The sequence below is a fragment of the Grammomys surdaster genome, unplaced genomic scaffold (assembly GCF_004785775.1).
Source record: "Grammomys surdaster isolate TR1022 unplaced genomic scaffold, NIH_TR_1.0 125076, whole genome shotgun sequence".
NCBI classification, from domain to species: Eukaryota; Metazoa; Chordata; class Mammalia; order Rodentia; family Muridae; genus Grammomys; species Grammomys surdaster.
Window position 1 is genome coordinate 367 of NW_021619980.1, and position 7,554 is coordinate 7,920.

The window sequence follows — 7,554 nt, forward strand, 5'->3', positions numbered from 1 at the left end:
ACTTATTTTGATTTTTGAACTGTGTGAATAGGAATGACAAATATTTTAGTAAGTAACTCAAAATCAATTAGAATATTCTAGATCTTTCTCCTCATAATTAGCCATTCTAGATATAAAATAACATTAAAAACATTAAAGACTATGAATTTGTCGGGCAGTGGTGGCACATGCCTTTAATCCCAGCACTTGGGAGGCAGCGGCAGGCAGATTTCTGAGTTCGAGGCCAGCCTGGTCTACAGAGTGAGTTCCAGGACAGCCAGAGCTACACAGAAAAACCCTGTCTCAAAATAAAAAAAAAAAAAGACTAGGAATTCACCAGAAATACTTGCAGAATTATAAAAACAACAGTAGCCAATTCATGGAACCAGCCTGGATGCTCATCAACAGATGAAGAAAATGTTTTATATAACAGTAGTGATTTTATTCAGGAATTTAAAAAATAATGCTATTTGTCGGAAAAGAGATGTATGGGTAGTCATCAGGTTAAGTGAAATAAGCCAGGCTCAAAAACATAAACATCAGATGTTCTCTCTTACTTGGAGACTCTAGATTCAAATAGAATAGTAGAAAGAGGACAAGGGGGGAGGGACTAAGGGATGTTAATATGAGAGTAAAAATAAAGATAAATATCACACATGTAGAATCTAGATTTGTGTGTGTGTGTGTGTGTGTGAGAGAGAGAGAGACATGGGAGTAAATAGAGGAGAGAGCACGCAAGAGAGACAAACTGACATTTTTAAGAAAGTGAAGCTAGAGACCATTATGTTAAGGAACATAAGCCAGACTGAGAAATACAGATATTGTATTTTTTCTCTTATGTGGAATCTAGATTTCAAAATAAAATATATGTGCCAAATACACGTCATTCTAGCTGAGAAGTTCATCAGATAGAACTGATTATATGACCCATGTTTAAAGCTATAAAAGAGAAGGCAGAACTATGAGTAGACAGAAGGATGAACGGGTGTAAATCACCTGACACAGTGTTTCTGAGTTGGAGCCCCCAGAAGCCATGTAAGCAGGATATATGGCTGCAAATCAGTCTTTTGGATAAAATAGGAGGTAGAGGTAAGAGAATCCTTAGACACTTGTGGACCAGCTAGGTTAGCAGAGGCAGTTGCAAGACAAAAACCTTTCTCCAATATGGTAGAAGGTGTGGACTAACACCCTTTGCTGTTCTCTGACCTCCACACATGCCATGGTATGCACAGACCCACATCCATACACATGAACACACACACACAGACACACACACACACACACACCATTCACATACAAAGGTTTTTAAATGTCTGCATGAACAGGCATACATGTGAATGCAGAAGGTATACTGCTTGGGAAGAGGAGGAGACAGCAGGACATAGTGGGGATAACAGAGAGCAATAAAGGACACAAACAGTGACACAAACATGAAAATGTCATCAAGACACTCCACCCCACAGGGGTCTCACTGAGCAGCCCAGGCCGGCAGGAACTCAGAGGTCCTTTGCTTTTGTCTTGAGTGCTGAGATTAAAGGCCTAAGCCACCACCAATGCTTTTAATGGTTTCACAAATACACACACACACACACACACACACACAGAGAGAGAGAGAGAGAGAGAGAGAGAGAGAGAGAGAGACTTAAAAAAACTGCACCATAAAAACTGTATATTCAAAATTACAAATTTTTATTCTGTCTAGAAAACAAGACACATGGATCATGCCTGAAATCCCAGAACTGAGAGGGCTAGATTGCTGAGTTCCCAGGTCAGCGTGAGCTGTAAGGAGTGAGATCTTAGCATGAGCTACAGTGACACCTTACTTCAAAATAAAGAACAAACTAAAAACAAATAAACACACCTATTTCAGGCTTGAAATTCCCAAACATGGGGGGTGGGGGGGAAGTGAGCTCTGGATGGCTGAATTTGACCCGGGTTTTACCTTGGTCTCAGGCCTGCCGTGGGTTCCAAATTCTCCATTCCAAAGTATATATTCTCAGCCTGGTTTCTTTTTTTTTTTTTTGCACTACATTCTTTTTTATTTAGTTTACAGGAGAAATCTATTAAGTACAGGCTGCAGAAAGAAAAGGTTCAGTGCTATTTACATTCATTTTAAAACTCCGCTCTGTACAAATTTAATTCTGATCAGTATGAACAATATTTTCGTAGATCTACTGCATATAAAGCCTCTTCATCAAAGCATTAACAATGACTAAAGTAACCTGATTGCATTTAAACAAAGATGACCATAGAGACCATTTACATTTAATGCTGCTGAGGGCCAAGAACCCTCATTAAATACAGAACACAACGTAGTCTGCAACTTCATCTTTTAAAAGGCTGGATAAAGTTATTGATATGGAATACTGGTCTATATGCTACACGCCAATCTATATTTGCATTCTACTGTTAGATATTTTATTATGTCTTTTTTATTAAATATAATCTACACATATTTGTAATTTCATCCAGGAAGATTTCTTCCCAGTGAAAAAAATATAAAATCTTTTTTTACAGGTTTAGATGAAATTAGCTCATGCTTTAGTGCTGTGCAAACTGTTTATTTATAGCATATCAATCTTTAAATTATTGGGAAAAATAAAAGTGTTGCTATTGATCATGTATGCCTTAAAACTCAGCTTGTGATTTTAACACAATTGCAAGCACTGATTCCGAATGCAAACTACAGAAAGTAACAAAATTAGCATCTGGAGACTTTAAAAGGATCCCTCTTCTCTAGTGTAAGCACACACAAGGTTCAGATGAGTGGCGTGGTGCAGGCTTTCAATCTTCTGATATTCAAATACACAAGAGGACCTGCCTCTCAGGCTTCCCACTGGTTATGCACAGAGACCGCACAGAGAGACCAGCCCCTCCACGTTAAGGCTAGGGACACACTACTGCCCCTCTGTGCTCTCTGGATGAACCCCCTGCTGAGAGGACTCGGTGGGCAGGCAGCAGGGGCACCCTCTACAGAGCACTGGGAGCAGCAAGCATGGCTTCTCAATTGCTGAAGTGACAACAGTCATGCCCAGTTTGATATCCTGCGAGGACAGCCACTGTGGCCGACTTTGGTAGAGTTCACCCAGCATGTTAGATTCCTTCCCAGTCCCCCTGGCCAACTGGCCTGTTATTAACTCCACCGATGATGAGTGTCCTCCAGGGTGGACTACACACAGGAGAACTTCTGGGCTCCACAGACACTCAGCCTGGTTTCATGCTAATCCAAAAACCTCCATTTGGGAGATCGAATTCCAAGTTCAATTGTTCAGATCTTGGTCCAAATCTGGCCTCAATATACACTGGACAAATAGCCACTGAGGGCCCAAGTTAGGACATTTTGGTATTTAATATCTAAGTTAATTTAAATAACTATGTAAGACAGAATAGTATCATGGCCTGAGGACCCCTTTCCTATAAAAACTCTCTCAGCTTACCTGGCTCTTTCTCAAGGCCTGACTTACAACCATACTCAGAGTCAAAGTGCCCACCATTTCTGCTAGGTCTCTGAACTGAATCTTTACAATTCTCAAGATAGCATGGAACTCTTTTGCCTTTGCCTCCTTTCCTGTATGATTTAGGCCTACTTGTGTTTCTGCTTCCCCAAGCCTGAAAAATCCTGCTGGTATCTTTAACAGTTAAGACAAAAAAGCATTTCTGGCTGTCTGCCCCAACCTGCAGACACATACAAACTGGTTATAGATATGTAGATCATAGGGTTTAGTCTTACAGAGATTTAAATGCCTTTTGGGTATGGAGAATATTAAAAATTGTCAAATGCTGTTTTAGTGCATTAGAAAGGCTGACTCTGGAACTGGACTTTGACCTTCCCTTTCCAGACCAAGCATGCTTGCTTAAAAGTTTCCTGCAGAGTCTTTTCCCTGAGTTAGGCTGGCCACTTGATGAGGAACATGCCTGACTCCATTTTTAAGGCAGTAGCCATTTGTTGTGTTGTTAAAAATAAGTTTCCATTTACTGTAAGACCCGAGTTTCTGCTTTCTGGGAGCTGACCAGCCCTACCTCATGACCTTGACTTGTTTGTGAGAACACCCTGATGTTCCCTGATTAGTGACCACATGATGATTGTTTTGCTGTAGTGCTGAGATTTTTCCGTACTTCCTAACTACCCCATGGCCTCACTTCTGAAAACCTGCTTTACTTGTGATTTGGTCCTGAGAAATGAACTCAGCACTGCTCTCTCTAACCCAACTTACGAGGCAGTCACTGGCCAGCTCTCTGGTACACCCAAATAAATAAAGCTTGCTTCAAATTTGACTCAAAAAATTGTGGCAGTGGTCTCATTCTTACCGAGTGGGATTAACATGGATGGTGTGATGGAAAAGGAGAGCAAACGGAACAGCCCAGGAAAAGACACCATGTGCTTAAAATCAGCTTGAAAGGTCACTCTCCCACCAGCCCCTGCTGCCTTCCTCAGCCTTTTTCTTGGTTTAGTTAGCTGTCTCTAAAAAATGACAACCTATTGAAGAACCAGCCTGTCTCCATCTTAGGCTTAAAGCCCATCTTATAGTACAGACAAACTAAGTTAAGTCGTGCTTATGATTACATCTGTTTCTTAAGGATTGGGCTACACCCCACCAGTAACCTTAAGCACAAACGGTTCTGTACTGCCTCTTCAGGAAAGGAAACCATGTCTTTGTCTCAGGGGGTCATTATGGCTAACTTGTTATACTTATGTTCTGTGCCTGTAATTCTGCCTATGTTGCCAGTCAAAACTCCCTACCCTTGAGCTATATAAAAACCTTGTCTTCCTCATATCTGGGACTGGTCTCTCAAATCCTGACTTAGAGTGACAGCGGGCTGGCCAGTCCCTGGTGCACCTCTTTAATAAAGCTTGCTTTAGCTAGGCAGTCATGGATTTGGTCTTTCTCCTCAAATTTTTCAGGTTTAACAGATGTTTAACTCTCTAAATACTATCTTATGTCTCTAAAACTTTGGCTTAAAGGATAATAAGCTTTACCTCAGACTCTGTAAGAGTAGTTTTTAAAGGCTGTAAAATTCTGTCTTGAGAAGGCTAGGCTGACTCCATGACAGGCTTAAAATTGGTGGTTCAGGAGACTAGGCCTAAATCTGTTTTCAAGAACTGGCCAAGCCCAGGCAAGTCCAGGCCTCAGAAGCTGCCCACCAGCTGGCCTGAGGCAAGGACAGTGGGTCAGCAGCAGTTTCCAGACTTCTCCAGCAACAGTTTCCAGCCTCCAACCCCACCCCCCAATGGTTGTGGAATGTCCTTATAAATAGAGCCACGGGGCAGTGGTGGCGCACGCCTTTAAATCCCAGCACTTGGGAGGCAGAGGCAGGTGGATTTCTGAGTTCGAGGCCAGCCTGGTCTACAGAGTGAGTTCCAGGACAGCCAGGGCTACACAGAGAAACCCTGTCTCGAAAAACCAAAACCAAAAACCAAAAAGTAAATAAAATAAATAATAAATAAATAAATAAATAAATAAATAAATAGAGCTAAGATTAAGACAGAGATCACTTACCCCTCCCTGGAATTACCCTAATGTGTTTTAAATTGGGCCTACAAGCTCACTTTGGGGTCTCTCCATCTTTGTAGATGGTAGGTCCCAGCATCCTGGACTTCTGCAGTATAAAGCATTCTTTGCATTGCATACTGTTTGAGTTAGGGGTATCATTCTTCTGTGGACCATGAACACTTACAGTCTTTGTTAGGGTTTCCATTGCTCTGAAGAGACTCCATGACCAAAGCAAATTTAATAAAGGACAAAATTTAGTTGGGGCTGGCTTACAGTTTCAGAGGCTTAATCCATTATCATCATGGCAGGAAGTATGACAGCATCTAGAGGGACACAGTACTGGAGAAGCTGAGTTCCACATCTTGAACCTAAGGCATCCAGGAAAGACTGTCATCTGCAGGCAGCCAGAAGAAGGTCCTCTTCATCATTGGGCGGAGCCAGAGCATAAGTGGCCTCAAAGCCCATCTAGACAACAACACATTCCTCCAACAAGGCCACACCTTCTACTAGTGCTACTTCCTATGGCTAAGCATTCAAGCCACCACAAATTCTAGTTTTAAAAAAGTTAGCTTTGGGGGCTGGAGAGATGTCAGTGGTTAGGAGCACTAATTGCTCTTCCACAGGTCCTGAGTTCAATTCCCAGCAACTACATGGAGACTTACAACCACCTGTAATGGGATCTGATGCCCTCTTCTGGTGTGTCTGAAAACAACATGGATTCACGTACATAAATTAAATAAATATTTTAAAAAAACAAGCTAGCTTAAAATCTTTAATAACAACAACAAAAAGAGTTAATAGTTAAAAGTTTATGTAAAGGTAATCTCCATTTGTTATAGCACACCATGTATGTAGCCTAGATTTAACTAGTTTAGGAAAATAGATGTAAAAGTGGGGAAGGTGTTTAGCAAACATGTAGCTTGCCACCATGTTGGCTGATGATCTAGCAGCCAACTGACTAGGCCACCATCTTTACTGAAGAGGAGCATGCTAGGTGACTTCACTGCCATCTTGGTTAAGGTGACCTTGTACAACTAGCAGCACTTATAAAACTGTTAGGTCCTCTTCTTATAACACCAGGCCTTCAAAATGGTTTGTTTTATCCAAGATAGCTTGTTTTATTTTATTTTCCTTACATCTAGGAGGCAACAGAAGGCCTCAAGATATTTTAGATTGGGATAGATTTTTGTCCTGAGAGTGCAAAATAACAGTTGAGGTCAAAGCCACGAACAAGGTCTGTGCAATGTGTTTGATGATTAAGGTTTATAATACATAAGGTTATAAGGATCTATTGGGGCTCTTTGCAAACACTGTTAAGCTCAATGCTTTTAAGCCTCAAATTCAATAGGGATAAAATTGTAAAATCCTAATTATATAAAATTTACTAGTGTATTACAAACTGTTAAAGATAATTAAGATATTCAAGTTAATGGTCAGTCACCTTATAAATGATCAAATTAGCCAGGCAGTGGTGGCGCACGCCTTTAATCCCAGCACTTGGGAGGCAGAGGCAGGCAGATTTCTGAGTTCTAGGCCAGCCTGGTCTATAGAGTGAGTTCCAGGACAGCCTGGGCTATACAGAGAAACCCTGTCTCGGAAAGCAAACAAAAAAAAAATCAAAGTATTTAATGTTCTCAGAACTGTGTTTGTTGTCATAGTCAGTGCAAATGCAATTTATTTACAGAGAAAAACTTAAAGGGAGAGTCCAATTATTACCTCCCATCATATAATTTCAATAGATGCTGTCAAGTTTAAGCCTGAATCAAGTAAAGCAAAATAAGTTTAAATTTAGTTTGTTTAATATAAAATAATATTCAAAATCAAGTATATTTTTAAAATCCGTTGTGAAAGATTGAATCCTTGTGTAACTGGGTTAAATTTACAATACACGTGCATGACAGAATGTCCCCAGGTCCACATAGTTCTCTTGATGAACACAGTCCCACCAGAATGTTACACACTAGGAAATAAGACCTGCAAAGTCTGCCCCTTCTGCCTCTAGCTATGTAGGCTAATCAGAAAATAGTCCTCTCTCCTCCTGATCTGCAGAGAAGATGAATTATTATTGGTGATAGACTGATGG